The sequence below is a fragment of the Hermetia illucens genome, chromosome 1 (assembly GCF_905115235.1).
Source record: "Hermetia illucens chromosome 1, iHerIll2.2.curated.20191125, whole genome shotgun sequence".
In the NCBI taxonomy this organism is placed as follows: Eukaryota; Metazoa; Arthropoda; class Insecta; order Diptera; family Stratiomyidae; genus Hermetia; species Hermetia illucens.
Window position 1 is genome coordinate 75,726,324 of NC_051849.1, and position 18,203 is coordinate 75,744,526.

Consider the following 18,203-nt stretch of genomic DNA (forward strand, 5'->3'; position numbering starts at 1 on the left):
CTGTAGAAAACACATTTCCCTCTTCCTGTGTATGATCTACAACAAAAGTCTAGATGAATGCTACTTTCCCCGTCTCCGGAGAGAGGCCCTTATCATTCCTATCCTCAAGAGTGGAGACCCTTCCTTTGCTGTGAACTACCGCCCCATTTCTCTTCTCTCCTCTTGCTCCAAAACCCTAGAAAGATACGTCAACGACTGGTCGACTGCGCACTTCGGTCACCTCATTGTCAAAGGGCAGCATAGTTTCGTGAAACATAGATCAACGGCTTCAAATCTTCTGGTCTTTACCAAGTTTGTTGCTAAATGCTTGAATTCACGACAGGAGGTACATACTATTTATACTGATTTCTCCAAAGCCTTTGACACCGTTGACCACCACATTCTCCTCTCTAAACTATCATCGCTAGACTTCCCTCTCTCAGTCATCTCCTGGCTTTCCTCCTATCTCTCACACCATTCCTGCAAAGTTTCATTTCATGGTCACTCATCTGGTTCCTTCTGTCCTTCCTCTGGTGTTCCCCAAGGCTACTCTTCCTGTTTTTTATCAATGACCTCGCCTCCATCTTCACCTGTTCACATTTGCTTTACTCGGACGACCTTAAATTGTTTGCCTCTGTCTCGTCTTCGTTGGACTGTGCTCTCTTACAGTCCAACCTTGATAATTTAGCCCGTTGGTGTTCGGTCAACAAGCTAAAACTGAATGTCAACAAATGCCACTGGATGCGCTATTCCCTTAAACCCTCCCCATCATCCTTTTCCTATTCTCTCAGCGGACAACCCCTTTCACTACTGACCTTCTTCAAAGACCTGGGTGTAAAATTTGACGGTAAACTTCATTTCAATTCCCACTTCGCTGACATCATCAATAGAGCTTCCCAAATATCTGGTTTTATCCTACGTTCCTCCTCCGACTTTACCTCAATCCAGCCCTCCTTAACACTCTTCAATTCCCTTGTCTGAAACATCCTTGAATATTGCTGTGTAGTCTGGTCCCCCTACCGCATCCGTGACTGCCGCACTCTTGAAGCTGTACAACGCAAATTCACCCAGACCCTCTTTTACAAAAAGAACCTTCCACGGGTTGATTATCCGTCACTACTCCGCATCCTCAATCTCCCCTCCCTACAGCAACGCCGTATCTTCGTTGATATGTGTGCTCTTTTCAAACTCTGCAATGGCCTGATGGACTGCTCCGCCAACTGGGATATTGCTTTTCGTATCGCCTCATCTCATAACACACATAGTGCGGACATGTACCCTTCGCGGAGTTCGAGATTTACTTTCACTCTCCGATCCCGAGGTTTTGCCGGTCCTACAATGCCCTACAGCTTGGGTCCTTTGACTCTATGTCCCTCTCTAGCTTTAAACGTAAAATATATACATATAGGCTAATTTATTAGGATTACCCGCTCTAACATTTCCTCCACTGTGTCCACAAAATATAGATCAGTATGAGGATGGCTCACCTGGCAGTTTACCTGACTTAGGCAGCCGTACCAGCTTCGAACAACTCATCGAACGCGTCCGGTCTGGATTTCTCGGTGAGCTTAAGGACCTCATTCGGTACTCCGTCCAAGCCCGGGGCTGTATTGTCACCCATTCTGACGCAGATTAGCAGTAGCCATTCTCTAGTGACTAATACCGTCACATTTAGAGGTCGCTAGAAGCTGTCAGAATCCCTTTCTTCTAGGGGGATGATTTTAAGTGAGAGACCTGCGGAGATAAACGGCTTCTGAATCGTCCCGTTAGGTTTACGTCCACTTCTGAGCAGAGCTTTTCCTTTTGCTGAGCTTGAGGGTTATGCAGACTTCCTTATAGGCGTGCTCCTTTTGCCCCTAATCGATCCCACTAATCACCCTCTGAGCCGCTTTTCTGACTCGGTGGCTCGTTGTTTGAAAGCTGATCTGTTCAGTATTCCATCAGTAGTTGAGTCTTCTACTGGGGAATGGACACCTTCTAGGCAAAGACGCGTCACATGCTTTGGCAATGCATTGTGCCATATGGACAGCTCATTGCGTAAAGGCGTCTGCTCTAGTAGGTTGGTCTAACCACACCTCTTTGAAAGTCTTCTCATCCCAAGTTTCCGCAGACCAGCCTGAGGTTTTTCCCGGTTTCGAACCTGATGGTTCTCCTTCCTGTGGCCCACCACATAGCTCAGACAAGATTGCGTGGTGATCGCTTTGGGTCACGTCTACAACTGAGCAAGGCTCCCCTTTCCTACATTACATTCCATCACCTTCGTTGACTAGAACTATATCCAACTTCGCAAAAACTTCTAATAAACTGCGCCTCCCAGCAATTGCTTCTCTGCAATTTCAACTCAAGAACCCAAGCATTAAAATCACCGGCATTCACCCTTGAATTTCATCCCCCTGCGTCAAGAAGAAGATTGTCAAGCATTTACGCAAATTCAAACATTGTCAAACTTTGTCGGGCGTAGCAGCTGTATACATATACACCACTTATTTTTGCCCACAGAGTACTTGCATAGTATTTCTGAATTTGCTTCACATTATTTCGATGGCAGCACGGTTAGACATCACTTGAGTCGCTTGCGACACTGTTAGAGCAGCAGTTTCAGCATCTCCTTAGAATTCCTTTTCTCCACTTGCGATCTGTTAAAAAAAACCCTAATAGCCCTCCCCATATTCCTTATGACTAGGTGCACGTTGTGCTTGTCCTTGATAAATTCGTACAGCTAAACTAATTTTGAACCAAGCTGGTTGAAGAGTAATTCCTCCGGATCAGGACTCTGCTCTCTATAAGTCCTGACGGGGTTACTTCTTTCCTTCCCTGTAGCTTACCCTTTACCGTCTTTGAAATTCAGATCTCAGAGTTGACGAGCATTATATGCCACGGTAGCATTATATGCCGGTTGTCCACCACTTCATTCTAGTGTGGAGGCGCTGCTTAGCGGAGATTCGAGCTCCCCACCACACCATAAATTTAAAAAATAAATTATAACCAATTTATGATGAGAATATAATAATAATTTAACAAATAAATACAAATATATTATAATTCAATAATTACATTATAAATTGGTAACCTCGAAATGAAAATCGTTTTAAGAGATCTAGAATTATCAATTGAGTTATTATAAGACTAAGAGCCCTTCCGCTTTATGACACAACATTTCACTCGAAATTTCGAAATTTTTGATAGTCAAAAATTTAGAAAATTAGGCAAGAAAGAGAAATATTAAAAACAACCAACTGCCCCGGTAAAACCATCGAAATTTACGGAACCTGTAACAACAAAATTTGAGACTGTTGAAGAAAAAACAAGATCTCCTGTGGAAAATTCACAACCTGAAGATGTTCCAACAACAAATGGATGAAGCAACTGCACTGCAGAACCAACCAAAGACTCCTACTCCCCAGCTTACCAACAAAACAAGTCGGGAAACCGGAAGCTGGACGCTTCAGGTACGAAAGGTTTTGTCTATTTCTTAGTACGTAGCACGTAATATATGCATATGTCCACTTTCGGGTGATATTGACATTGATAGTCTTCAATTTTCAAAGAAGCAACAACTTCGACGTATTATAAATTTGTTAGTAATAGTGCGATTTCCATCAAACTTGGTATGATTATGCTCTACATTATAGCCTACATCGCTGCAGAATTTCGTGCCGCTAGGATGAATTTAAGGGGGGTTTCTAGCCAATTACAAAAAATTATAGGAATATACTATTATTAACTTTCTTTGAAGAGATATTGGTATGAAAGGTATTTCGGAGCCAAGGCACCATATAGTGGCAGCCTCCTGATTTTTTTCAGATTTTTCGGTTTGGCAGTTTCTGAGAATGGCCCCCTTAAAGAAATGATCACTTTCAACCCCCCGCACTCCCCACGTTTCCAAGAAATGTCAAAACTAAGACCGGCTTCGAAAAGTACTAATCGAGACCTTTAATTTGATGCCCCACATGACTATATTTGATGAAAAAAAATTTTACACCCCCCTTTTGCATGTATGGGGACCCCCCCTTAAATTCAACGTAAAAGGATGTAACTCACTGTATGTGTGAGCGTTCACAGTTCCCACCTTTCTACCAAATTTGGTGTCAATCGCTATAACCGTCTCCGAGAAAAATGCGTGTGACGGACAGACAGACAGACAGACAGACAGACAGACAGACAGACAGACAGACAGACAGACAGACAGACAGACAGACAGACAGACAGACAGACGGACAGACAGACAGACAGACAGACAGACAGACGGTAAACCGATTTTAATAAGGTTTTGTGTTTACACAAAACCTTAAAAACATTCCAGCCGAAGCTCCAGTAGTACCGTCAGAGAACCAGAAGTAGTTTGCCCATGCCCCACATCCAAATTGCGGAATAAGTCACCGGAGAAAGCTGAGCCATCGAAGGAAGAAAAACAGGTACACTTCGAAGAAAATTCCGCAACTCCAGTAACAGTAGTGCAAAATTTGGCATCCTTATAAGTGATATCATTAGATATAATTCTGCAAAGTTCGATGGCAATCAAAGTTTTGTATTTCACGCGAATTGATTACACTCTATGAAGAGCAGGAGTTGAAGTTTGATAACATAGCAAGAAATATTTTGAATTTGAGTAGATAAACGTGTATGGAAAGTTTCTCGCACAAGATGAACACAAAACCTTTATCCCCAAACCTTCCTGCTTCCTGTATTTCGGTTGTTTAAGTGAGGTTTCCATATTTTCCCTCTTGAATGGCAATAAAAATGCCGATGTAGAAGCTATAACAAATATTTCGAGCGCCAGCAGGAATTCAGACAACTTCATACGACTGCATGAACTCTTGCAACTTCATTCTTCACAATAGACTATACAGTGAATGACATAAGCCAAACGCTGGCCATAGCCCCACAATTTTCGAAGAAAACCCTTGACGAGCCAGTCTATCAGTCTTTATTACGACCTACGTTGAACTGTCGTAGCACTTACATCAGAGTTGTTTAGTTCACTTGGCCAAGTTTCAGCAGCAACTGGTGACAGCTCCACGACACTTTGCTTAATATGGTGTTGATATTTGTGATGACGCTCCTTCACTCTACTGCTAAATCCCATCTAGTAGAAGGACAGCCAAGACTATAAACTCGAGCAAGCAAGAATCTTCGATAAACCGAAATACCATGGCAAGTTGGCCAGAATGGCTCTTATAGCCTACAATTCCCATTTAAAACTCGAAACAGAGAGAAAGCAGAAAAGCAGATACTACTGACACTGTAGACCATAATTGATTTATTGATATCAGAGAGATGGCAGAGCTAGACTCACACCACCCATCTACGGCAGCAAAGAGCTGTTGGGACACTTCCAGTTTGTCTCGATGTCCACCGGTCACTCGCGTTCGCACTGCACCAAGAAACTTTTTCAAAGCCACTATCTAGGACGTAAGTATAATGCCAACTAGGCCATATATTGCCATATTGTGAGCAACCGGCTAAAGATCGCAGAGGATCGTTGAAAGTTCCATGAATGTGTTCAAAACATATTCTTTTTCAGAGATCGGCTTTCCATTTTCCGTGGAATACTCAATCCCTACATTTGTTTTTCTGGCCAGCATGCTGCCTAGAGTTAGGTAGCCACTTGGAAATGTACACATCCTGTGTGAACCCTCCCGATAGTCTATTCAGTCCTTCTCAATCCTGTTTTTAGTACAAACTATAACTAGGGCAGGGATAATGTTATTCAGGCCCACCGATTTATTTCTGTAGTACGAGCTGAATGCCTGTTTTACTCGCTGTAGTGAGACCATTTTTTGTTTCAAGGTCTAGCTCCTAAGTTAACTATGTGTACCATATATGACAGTCGGCTTTGAAATATTAATTTGGACACTGTCTGGGAAGCACTTCAAGCAGATGGTTTGTCGCTTTCTCATCGCTTTCTGTATATTTCCTTTAAATGTAAATTAAAGCATCTTAGGACCGATCTACAAATAAAGCAGACTTCAAATATCAATTGAGAAGTGCCGTTCTACAAGGTGTTTTATAAAATTGTCACGGGCTACGCCTTGAGTCTGACAATTGAAAGGGTATCTGCGTGCTAAACTAAAATAATTCTGGAATGCATTGTAGTACTGATTCGTCTTTTCCGGAAACCACCTTAACAAGGGAATGCATTTACTAATACGTAATATCCTCCCCTTTCTTCCATTTGAACACCCCTTACCTTTCTCAATTTATTTCTCCCAATTTCCTTTTCCCCTTCCTCAACATTCATTTTACTTCAACCATTTAAAATTTTAAAAATTAATCATTTCATTTTACTTATCAAAACCTACAGCCTGTTACCTCTCCCTAAAATTCTAAAACTCATTTATATATTTATATGAAAATTGTCAATTTGTACATAACAACAATGCTCAAATATAGTATGACCGACCAAAAGAGAACATTGACCTTGCATTTAAACTTGACTAATTCATATATTTCATGATGCAAGCCTAACGGTTGATTTGGTTGAGGCGAGTGAAAACGTATTTTATATCCGGAAACGGATGAACCGATTGTCACTAAATTTAGTGAGAACATACGGCCTGTGTCACTTTACATGCAGTGAGAAGGCGTTATTTTGTGTTGAGTTTGAAGGGAGGTTCCCCATACATGTAAAAACGGGGTTCACATTTTTTCACAGATTATGATCATGTGAAATATCAAATGAAAGAGCTCGATTAGTACCTTTCGAAACTGATCTTATTTCTGACACTGGGTGAAACATAGGGGGAGATAGGGCTCAAAATGAGTGCCCCAAAAAGTGAAACCGTTCTCCTTCTTATAACCTATTCGACCCAAAAATCTGAAAAAATCGCAGTGATACATCTATAAAAAATCTAGGCGAGTGAGTGTGACAGTTAGAAGGATATCTGCGTGCTCCTTGCCGTCGCAAAAATAATAGCTGGAACGCATCAAAGAATATTTCGAAAGGTTGATCGACAGATAGCAGGCTGGTTTCCGCTCCGGAATCTCTTGCATTGACCACTTCAACGCTTTACAAATCATTTTGGAATTTAGATCTTTGCTCATCGATTTCGAGAAAGTTTTCAATATCGTGAACAAGGAGTGTATCTGAAGTGCTCTGCGCAGGAGGGGGACTGCGGAGAAACTAATACCGATTATCAGAGTGACGTTCTTCATGCTGCCCTGTCCAGAGGACGTTGAAGAATTCAATGGAAGATGACATCTTTACTCAAACGCCTCGATTACGCTGATGATATTTGTTTGCTCTCTCACTGGGTCACTGGAGTCTGACTAAAGATAAACATCAACAAAACTAAGGTTCACGGTCTGACGAGTCATCGCTTTCGCCGCCCTATCTAAAATCTGGAAATGCAATTATCTCAATATTAAGATCAAGCTGAAATTGTTCTGTGCTAGTGTTCCTTCTGTGTTCCTATATGGGAGTAGCGCATGGAAAGTGAACTCCACTGTTACTCATAAGCTCCAAGCTTTCTTCAATATTCTGCGTCGTAGTTGAAGTACGCTGGACCGACACTATCTCAAACGAATAACTTTATTGGGGCACAAGCTTGGCACTCGTATACGATGTGATAGAAAGACGAAAGTGGCAGTGGATAGGTCACACAATAAGGAGGAGCGACAATTGCATTGCGAGCTATGCTATGCAATGCAATTCACTCTCCCAAGATGGCCGACGAGTGGGTCGCCCCAAGAGCACTTGGCGCAGAACAGTAGAGGAGGGATGCGAGCGCCTCGGGAAGTCATGGAGGGGAACTGAAGCGCATTTCAAGTAACCACGAGCGATGGTACGTAAATGTCGTTGACGCGCTACACAATACCAAGATACGAAATACAACCATATATATAAAATACGTCCCGTTCCGATATCTGCACAAATAAATTCAATAATGGTATATTACCATGTTTTAGAAATTTACCGGAAAATCCCCCTAATTTGATCAATTCAACTATTGTTAACAAAATTATAGATGGTCAAAGTTCTGCATCTCAGGTAAATGTATTGGAGCCTAAGACGCGAATGACGTCATCATCAAATAAAGTCAACTTTTATGAACGGCGAGGTCCACGAGGACGTTTTATTTTTCCGTTTTTTAGTTATTTGAGGTAGACATGTTTATGTATATGTACGTGCTAATAAATCTTGCGAGTGGTAACCAATATAATAGGGATGCATATACCTGGTTACCAGCGGTTTTAATTTACGTACATGACATACATATATGGCTTTGTGCACGGAGTAAAGTGGAAATGCGTCGAAATGCGTTAAATCAGATGCGCACATTCATATGTACGCATCGTCTTCCGGTAATCGGGAATGGTTGTTTATTTAAGATAAACACAGTATTTATGTCGTTGATATGTATGTGTACCTTGGAGCTTGGTAAGGTATGTCGGAATATTTTGTATTCTTAGCTTTGTACGAATGGAAAATTGTCCATAGAGAGTTTCTCATATAAGATGAGCACAAAACCTTTATACCCGAAGCCCCGCTTTCGATATCCCGACTTGTTTATTTTTTTACAGGTTCAGCTCACGTGTTGCTTATTTGATTAGTTGCACGCGAATACCCGCGTTTGTGTTTTTTTTTTTTCTAAGACTCGGTGCGAACCCACGTACCGGAAAGGACACGTGGACAATGTACAATGACTCGAGAGAGATCGAAGTACTCAAAGAACCCCTCTGCCCACATTCCCTAGCCTGGCTAGCACAGAGGCATGCAAGAAAGGGGTTGACGGAGCGGCTCGATGGATTTTCAATATTTGCGGGCGGACCTTCACGGTCAATTTCGCTAACTTTTTAGGTTTTTTGAGATTGCACTCCCCTCTTGATCGTCTCCGGCCAATCAGGATGGTCTTTTGACCATCGACAATCTAATAATGTCATTACAGCTTTAATAAGTGTTCCGAAAGTTTGGTTGACAGAGAGTAGGCTAGTTTCCGCTTCGGATCTTCTTGCATTGACCACATCAACAGCCTACGGATCATTCTAGAACAGTGCATGGAGTTTAGATCTTCGCTTTACCTGCTGTTCATCGATTTCGAGAAAGATTTCGACCACGTGAACCTACAGTGTATCTAGCTTACTCTACGCAGAACGGGGATCCCACAGAAGCTCACAACTTTTATCGAAGCGACATATGATGGAGCAAAATTTCAGGTGTTGAACCGAGGTAAAATCACAAAGGAATTCGGGATCGGAAGCGGAGTTTGTCAGAGTTACATCTGTCAGCGATATTATTTCTTCTCGCTATTGGTGTCGTTCTCGATCCCGCCTTGTTCGGAGGACGTGTAGGACTATAAAATCTATCCTTAAACGGCTCAACCACGCTGGTAACACCTGTTTGCTCTCTCACCGGATCAAGGAGCTTGGCCAAATGGCTCTGGGTTTGAAAAGAGATGCAAGTATAGTTGGAATGAAGGTGAACTCCAACAAAACCAAGGTTCCCAGTCTGAGGGTCATCGTACTCCCCCTATCTGCATATCTGCATTAATTGGCAGAGGAAGACTGGTTTGCCCGATATATTAACAGCGCTAGATTCGCTTTCGCTTGTCTAAAATGTGGCAATGTGATTCTCTGAACACCGAAATCAAGTTGAGATTGTTCCGTGCTAGTGTTCTTTCGGAATTAGTATATAAATGTAGCGTATGGAAAGGGAACCCCCCCCCCCCCTCCTAGTCAGCCGAAGTTGGAATGGAGGGAGTTGAAGCGCAATGAATTTGCCCCTAGCAAACAAACAACCAAATGATAGCTTATGCATAAATGTTCCCAACGAAAAGACCTATCATTTCCGTTTTTACGCTAGCAGTATGTTCCATGATTTCAGTTTATTAGTAGAATTTTGAATGAATAATTTAAAACATTTATCTGGGACATAGCAAATAAGTATCAATACCTAAAATTCAAGGAAATTACCCAGAATATGGTCATAAATGTATGCACACTTAACATCATCAGAGCAAGTAAATCAACCTTAACGGATGTGCCAATAAACACACCTTAGGAGCAGCCGGAATCACCACATGACTACATGCGAGCGAGTGATCAAATATGTAATTTGCGGTACTCCCCCTCTCAGTACTAGCACCAATAATCTAAACATTCGCTTCAGTAGTAAAACATTGCCTACTACACGGATTAATTTGTAATTGTTTATCGACACAGTGTATCGGCCTTCAGTCAGTACCTTCCCCGAAATCCGAAGTAAATTTGCTACTGATTACAAACATTTGAGCAGCTCATTTCGCAGTAAGTTAGTGACTTGATTTTCTATTTTAAAATGTTGCTTACCAACAAGTAGTTGGAATCGGAATATCGATGCCGGATTTCAGGCTGTCCCACTATAAAATAAGCAGACCCGGAATGCCAGCTGGCAGTGAACCCCGCATGATGTGCAAAATGGGGATTCCATGGCGCCAAGTTTCATTGAAACTATGAGTCTATTTTTGATAATCTGCAATGATTTTTATTACGTATTCAGCCACATTTGAATATATTTATTCCGACTGAAAAAGCTTTTATAGATCTCTGGAGTGGATGCAGTTTAAATACGAAAAAACCCCCCCCCCCCCCCAAATCGATGTTACTTAATAAGTTTTGAGAGAAAATACGTTTTCATTTCAGTCAGATAAAAGTTCATGAGGGATGAATTTCCATTATACAAATTTTATGCAAGTCATTTTTCTTTTTAAGAATAGATCACATCCACAATTTTGAACCTTAATTTTTTGGTCATGAAGAACTCTCAAAGCTGCAAATCAAAAACAACAAGATGAAGTGGAGTTGAACTTTGATTAGGACTAATTGTAGTCCAGACATAACACAAATGCATAGCAGAGAATGGTTTAGTAGAGATTGGGCAAATCAGCAAATAAATCCATATCTAAAAATACCTTCCAAGTTCACCTTTAGTTTAAATCGATATTAATAAACAGAAGACCTTCTCATTTCAGAAACGACTTGGAATACTTATAAAAATAGTCGCCCCTTAACATTTCACCCACGCAAGCATTTTATCTATAGATACATACGTATATATGCCAGTAAAAATAAATTCTCCCTGGAACCGGTCACTGTGGACACCAAGTTGGCTTTCATGGCCATAAAAATTTCAGGAATTGTTGTAGTCAAATTGAAATTATTGACTATAATTCAAGCGTGAGAAACCGAATCTTCACCGTTACAGTCTAAATATAAAACGTAAACTTGCCAAAATACCCAATGTGTACACATTAATAACGAAACAATATTAGAAAGCTCCATGAATCTAGTGCTCAATCTTTATAATGAAATGCGAACATTTCAAAGTCAAGGTCAATCATTTTTGAACTTGCATTTCCGCGATTTTCTCCAAGATTTCTTATTGCAATAGCGAGCATTGTTTTGCTTCTAAGTTTAGACGGGATTATTTACCATACCGGCTTCTAGGAATTGCTCCCCCTGGAATTATGAGCCTGGGAACCATTATTCATGTGCATATTTCTGACGTCAATTAATCTAATGCAACATATCTATATATATGTAGTATGTGTGCATTCATGGGTGTTACCGAATACCTGATGAGAAACAATCGTATTAGACGTAAACAAGCAGCCCCGGACATGAAAATTGAATAATATTCATGTAACAAAAACTTTTTTGGAAAGCCATAGACGTGGAAACTTTGAAAAACGAAGGACACCAACGTGCATGATTCGCAGGTAAAAGATCTCCCGCTTTATCGACGGGACATCAATTTCTTGATACCTCCTCGAAAAAGTTTCCAACCAACTCTTCGCTCAGATTTCCACGTCCTTCACCTTGTTGTTCGTAGCACTTCGCTGTCCAGCATTCAGATTCACATGGTCTAATAGCACTGCACGCTACAGTGTATTTATTGTGTAGGTCCAGGAGGAGTGGGCGCAGAAGTAAATTGATGGCATCAGCCGGGCATGACAACTGAACCCCAGTAACACCTGTATACACGGTTCTTTGAATCCTGTTACGCTTGATTCAATTGTAATTCCTGCACAGTGCCTGACCCCACACAACAAAACCGTACGACTGAGTACGTCCAGAGGACCATCCTCTTCAGAAGAGTCAACTTCCTTACAAACATCCTCCTGTAAATATATGTTTAGTCTCCAATTTAACTTAGGATGCAACGTCACACCCAGATAGATTAATTTATTTATTTAATTTAACGCACAACAAACAGAGTAACCTCCAATTACTTATTGTCCCCATGAGGAGGTAAGTTAAGTTAAAAGAACCAAGCTGTTGTGCGTTGTAATTTTGGCTGAATGTATTGTAGTACTGATTCGTCTTTTCCGGAAACAATCTTAAAAAGGGAATGCATTTACTAATACGTAATATCCTCCCCTTTTCTTCCATTTGAACACTTTTCTCAATATATTTCTCCCAATTTCCTTCTCCCCTTCCTCAGCATTAATTAATCATTTCATTTTATTTATCAAAACCTACAGCCTGTTACCTCTCCCTAAAATTCTAAAACTCATTTATATATTTATATGCAAATTGTCAATTTGTACATAATAACAATGCTCAAATATAGTATGACCGATCAAAGGAGAACATTGACATTGACCTTGCATTTAAATTAACGGTTTGGTTGAGGCGAGTGAAAACGCATTTTACATGAAAATTAGCTGGACCGGGGCCGGCTAACCGATGGACAACAGAACAAGTGAACCTCGGTGTTGAGGTTGTGTAGTACGAGAGTAGACGTGTAACTAAAGTAAAGTAGTCCAAGGAGTTCTCTTTATGCCATTTCTTCACAGAATCCGCCCGTAGATAGAAAGGACTTAAGTTGAGAAGAGCGCGTTGTAATTTTGGCAAAGCCTAGGATTTGGGGAATGAAAGTAGACTTCGAGCTCTGCGAAAGGGCACGTTGAAAATGTCTGCGCCACGTGTCTTATAAGAGGCAAGACGGCAGGTGATATCGTCAGCGGCGGAGCAATCCATCAGACCCGAAGAAAGTTTAAAAAATGTGCATAGATCCAGATAGGATCTACGCTGTTGTAGGAAGGGAAGCTTCAGGAAGCGGAGGCGGGAGGGGTAGTCCAAACGAGGGAAGCTTTTCTTAAAGAAGAGGGAACGGGTGAATTTACGTAGTACATTTTCAAGGGCAAGACTATCACAGTTACGGGAGGGTGACCAGATCACGGACCAGTACTCGAGGGTATTGCTCACGGGAGAATTGAAGAGAGCGAATTATAAATCATCATTAATGGCGCAAAAACCGGTAACCGGTCTAGGCCTGTTTTGCGGCGAGGTCCACCGATTCGATATCCCTAAAAGCTGTCTAGCGTCCTGACCAACGTCATCGCTCCATCTCGGGCAGGATCCGCCTCGTCTGCTTTTCCTATCATAGATATTCCCCTTATAGACTTTCCGGGTGCGATCATCCTCATCCATACGGATTAAGTGACCCGCCCACCGTAACCTATTCAGCCGGATTTTATCCACAACCGGACGGTCATGGTATCGCTCATAGATTTCGTCTTTATGTAGGCTACGAAATCGTCCATCCTCATGTAGGAGGCCAAAAATTCTTCGGAGGATTCTTCTCTCGAACGCAGCCAAGAGTTCGTAATTCTTCTTGCTAAGAACCCAAGTCTGTGAGAAGATCATTGTCTTGTGCAGTAAGAGCTTTGACCCTATGGTGACAATTTTGCTGCTCGATTGGTGACTTCGAGGCAATGGGTGTCAAAGCGGAGCTTATTGTTGAAAGTGACTCCGAGGTCTTGAGTGGAATTTAAGCAGGATAAAGAATGTTCGTTAAGAGAGTAGGAGAAAAAAGTGGGTGGGGATTTTAGGGAGTAGCAAATAGAGTGAAACTTTCTGACGTTTAGCGCTAAACTATTAGTGGAGCACCAAAGAACAAGAGTGTCTAGGTTAGGTTGTAGGGAAACACAGTCCATGGGCGTCAAAGCGGAACTTATTGTCTAAAGTGACTCCGAGGTCTTGAGTGGAATTTAAGCAGGATAAGGAATGTCCGTTAAGAGAGTAGGAGAAAGAAGTGGGTGAGGATTTTAGGGAGTAGCAAATAGAGTGACACTTTCTGAGGTTTAGCGCTAGACCATTAGTCGAGCACCGAAGAACCAGAGTGTCTAGTAGGTTAGATTGAAGGGAAACACAGTCCACAGGCGACGGTAAAGCAGGAAACTGCTTAAGGTCGTCTGCATAGAGCAAACAGGGACAAGTAAGGAGGAGGGAGGGTCGTTAATAAAAAGTAAAAATAACAAAGGACCCAGAGTAGCTCCCTTGGGACGCCAGAGGAAGGGGAGAAGGAGTGGGAAGTACAGCCGTCAAAATAGACGCGGTAGGATCGGTTGGAAAGACAAGCCAGAAAACAAGTTTAGAGATGAGAGTTTAGACAGAGGCCTTAGCGAAGTCAGTGTAAATCGTATGTACTTCTTGCCGTGAGTTTAAACAGGCAGTAAACCTACGCTTAACGAAGCCGTGTTGCTCGTTCACTATGTAATGGAAAAAGTGGGTGGACAACTAGTCGCTGACATATCTTTCCAGGATTTCGGAACAGGAAGAGAGGAGGGAAATGGGACGGTAATTCTCGGCAAACGTACGATCGCTACTTTTGTATATCAGGATGATGAGAGCCTCTTTCCACAAGCCGGGAAAATGATGGTCTTCGAGGCTTTTGTTGAAAATAAGAGATATAGGAAGAGAGATGGACTTACCACTTTTGAGCAAAAAGAGGTTTTGAAGACCATCGTAGCCGGGTCCGACATTGGCATCAAGTTTGCCAATGAGGTACTCGATAAGGATAGGAGTAAGAAGGGGGATGGTTGGCGATGCGGGGCAGGCTACTTCTACTATTGGGAGGGATTCGGAGGAAGGATGTGAACATAGAGGAGGGGCCATTTCTCGATGGGTAAGTAGAATCAACTATGTCTGCATCTGGTAGCTCACAGGCCACAGAGCCTTCCAACTTTTTAAAAGGGAATAGCTTCCTATGTGTCTTTGGCACAATCTTAGTGAGTCTCGAAAACTCATCGGCACTTTCAGTTTCTGACAATAGTCTAGCCAGCACCGCTCCCTGCAGGCCTAATGGCCAACTTATACCGATTCAAGCAGTCCTTGTATGGCTCACAGTATTTGCGCCTGTAACAGATCTCGAAGACCTCTCCGGCCAGCTTTCTAATCTTCATTCCCCAAAGTGGTGGCAATGACTTTTTTGCTGTATTTCGTGAGGCACTAGACTTTAAAGGCGTCGCGTTCGTCCCAATATTACCCTTACTAGCAAGGGAAAGTTTTTTTGATAATTTGGCCATTCTTCCTCTAATTGGTCCTCTTGGAGTCTCTGAAAGGGTAGGATATGTCTACAGCGAGATTAAGAGTGAAAAGAACCTAATTGTGATATGAGAAAGACCTCTACTCAAATACGCTCCGGTTCTTCACCCTGTCAGTTATCAAGGCGACATCAAGGATCTTCTCGCAGCCATCATATTTCTCCGAGGTGGAAAAATAGAAGGTTGGTGTGTCCCCTGTCACACAACAAAATCAAAAAGGGACTCACGTTTTCCATTGATTTCCGAGCTGCCCCCAAGCATATGTCTCCCAATAGCACCTTATCAAAAGGTTGGCACTTTTTACGGCAATGAAAGACGTCAGACGCTGTAGTTCTTCGAATGGAGCTGATCGCTCGTTGGCCATGTAAGCCAAGGAGATATACACGTATTCCGCTCCCTCTTGCTCTGATTTGACCACGATAAGGTCACTGGAACTCAGATTCGGACACAGAGAAGTTCCTTCTGGCGAGGATACATGCTTCAGGTCTGCCCCGATCTCTTTTGTTGTAGACTAAATTATAATATTTACTTTGGAACTCTTTAATGGTTTGAGTACCTACGATGCAGGGCTCCTGAATCTCAGCGGGACTTCGTAGTCCGCCTCCAGACACTCTCGGGTCTCTCCTCTTGAATCATCAGTCAATCGCCCATTAGGATCCCAAGGTCTTGAAGACGCGAAAATAGAAGGTGCATGTCCTCATTCATGAAGACCAACCAGATACCACCCACCGGTCTCTCGGAATTCCGTGGTATGGGACAGTTTTGAGCTTTACACCAGCTTCCAGCTTCCGATAGATGGAGAAGGAATACCATTGCTACACTACGCTACGTTCATACAGTGATTTTGAAGCTGGTCCGTCTGCTACTCACAAACGATCGGAGCATTCGCAGAGCTAGGATCCACCTTCACTATATTGTATAGAATCTTGAAATGATACTATCTCAACACCAGCCTCAAATTGACACTGTTGCTTGCTAACGAGTGTTGAGCATTTATGCACTAGTTTTCATTATTTTATTTAAATTCCTTTTTAGTTACTTAAATTCAAATCTGCTAGAATTAAATAAGATTTATTAAATAAGACAAAATATTACCAAAACAATTATTCTTGTTACAATGGCTCTTCTTCTTGGCGTTTATCATTAATTCAAACTGTTTTAAAAATTCCAATGTCGCAGCACCACCCCCAGCTGAAACCAAGGGGTTTCATGGAGAAACCGCGTGGGGTGGTAACTTGGCCACTGCGGCTGACCGGCGGACACCAAACGAGTAGTCGGACAATGAATTTTGCCTCCCAAACAAAAGACTTCAGCCTGCCTAAGGAGACCATCTTGAGCTTACTCCCGACATGCAGTCTCAACTAGTACCTTCCATACTCGAGAAGCTTATAGGGGCCTAGTATGCTGACTGCAGCGGTCTCCAAATTGCATCAGTGAGTGTGAGACTTTGAGCTACACATGAGTTTGGATGGTATTTGCTGAAATTGAACCCTCTTTTGCTAAAGCATCCAAGATTTCATTTCCCTCTACAACACAATATCCGGGTGCCTAGAGTAGTTCCACCGTATTGAATCTAGAAACAGAGCTCAATCGACTCAATCGACATTCCTGAACGATTTTTGAAGTAATCAAAGGGTTTACTCAACGCCCTCAATGCAGCTTCATTATCGCTACAGATGCGATGCTCCTGCCATTTAACCACTCGTCAATCATCCATACGATCGCATACACTTCCTCCTGGAAGATCGTTGTATATTGTCCCAAGGGAAAAGCCTACCTGTACTTTTTATTCGAGAGGTACACTCCGGCTCAAGAACCCTGTTCTGTTTTTGAGGTTTTGGTGTAGAAGATATCAATATATCCTGACACGCATTCTTCTGGTTCGTCCTAATTTTCTCTTTGTTTCAAGATAACCTCATATATTCTACCAAACAGATGTATGGGGATGCGAAAATCAGAAGACATTGCGAAAACTGGATTCAGTTCTCCCAATAACTTTTCCAATTCTCTGTGCCCACCACGTCCATTATTTCTCCATAGATCATGCTCTCATTGCATTGCATTTAAAGCTACACAAGTTGTCGTGCTCATGACACCGGTGATACCCAAATAAACAGTTCCTTGCAGTGTGGCTAAGTTACAGCGAAACCCTTTTTGTTTTATCTTAACCCACCACACTGCGGATGTGTAAGCCAACATGGGCCTAATGATAGCAACCTATATCCACATTACTACCTGAGACCTAAGTCCCCATGTCGACGTAAAGATCCGCCTGCGCAGCCCATAAGCGGTGAGAGCACGGTTCATCTTCATCTCTACATGTTTATTCCAAAGAAGCTTCTTGTCTAAAATAACTCCCAAATATTTCACTTTTTGGAAAGTTGAATCATTGTACCTCTCACCTCTGGCAAAGACTATTCAGTTTCCTCCTTTTCGTAATTAATTGTGATTTTATTTAGACTTACTGAAAGTCCACGCCTGAGGCACCAAATGAGATCTCGACCAACAACCATCACAACCACGATATCTGCCTAAACTTTAACGTGTATTAACAGATTTTGCATAATAGTGAGTCGATCAACATACTCCACTTCCGATGTTAGGTAGCTGTCAATACCTACTTCAGCACACAGCATTGCATAACGTAAATCCACTTAATTAAAATTTCATCAGCACCATTCTCTCTAACGGCACCTTTTGGAAGGGCGCAGAGTCAAACACCCCTTCAATGTTCACGAGCACCCCCATCAGGTACTCTCCTTTCAGAGATGCGTCGTCTATCTTTGAAACCAAAGAGCGAAGAGCAGACTCATAAGACTTTCCACGTTAGAAAGCATGTTGGTTTCCATTTAGTGGGTACTCCCTTAGCGCTTTCTCGCGAATATAACGCTCAACCAGTGTCCCTAGACATTTCAG

The 18,203-nt window shown here is 42.1% G+C and overlaps 1 protein-coding gene across 2 annotated transcripts in view; it reads left to right on the forward strand.

Annotated features, from left to right (window-relative positions):
• The window catches only part of LOC119647289, a 751,009-nt gene that overhangs the window by 624,944 nt on the left and 107,862 nt on the right, over positions 1–18,203 (forward strand). The window lies entirely within an intron of this gene.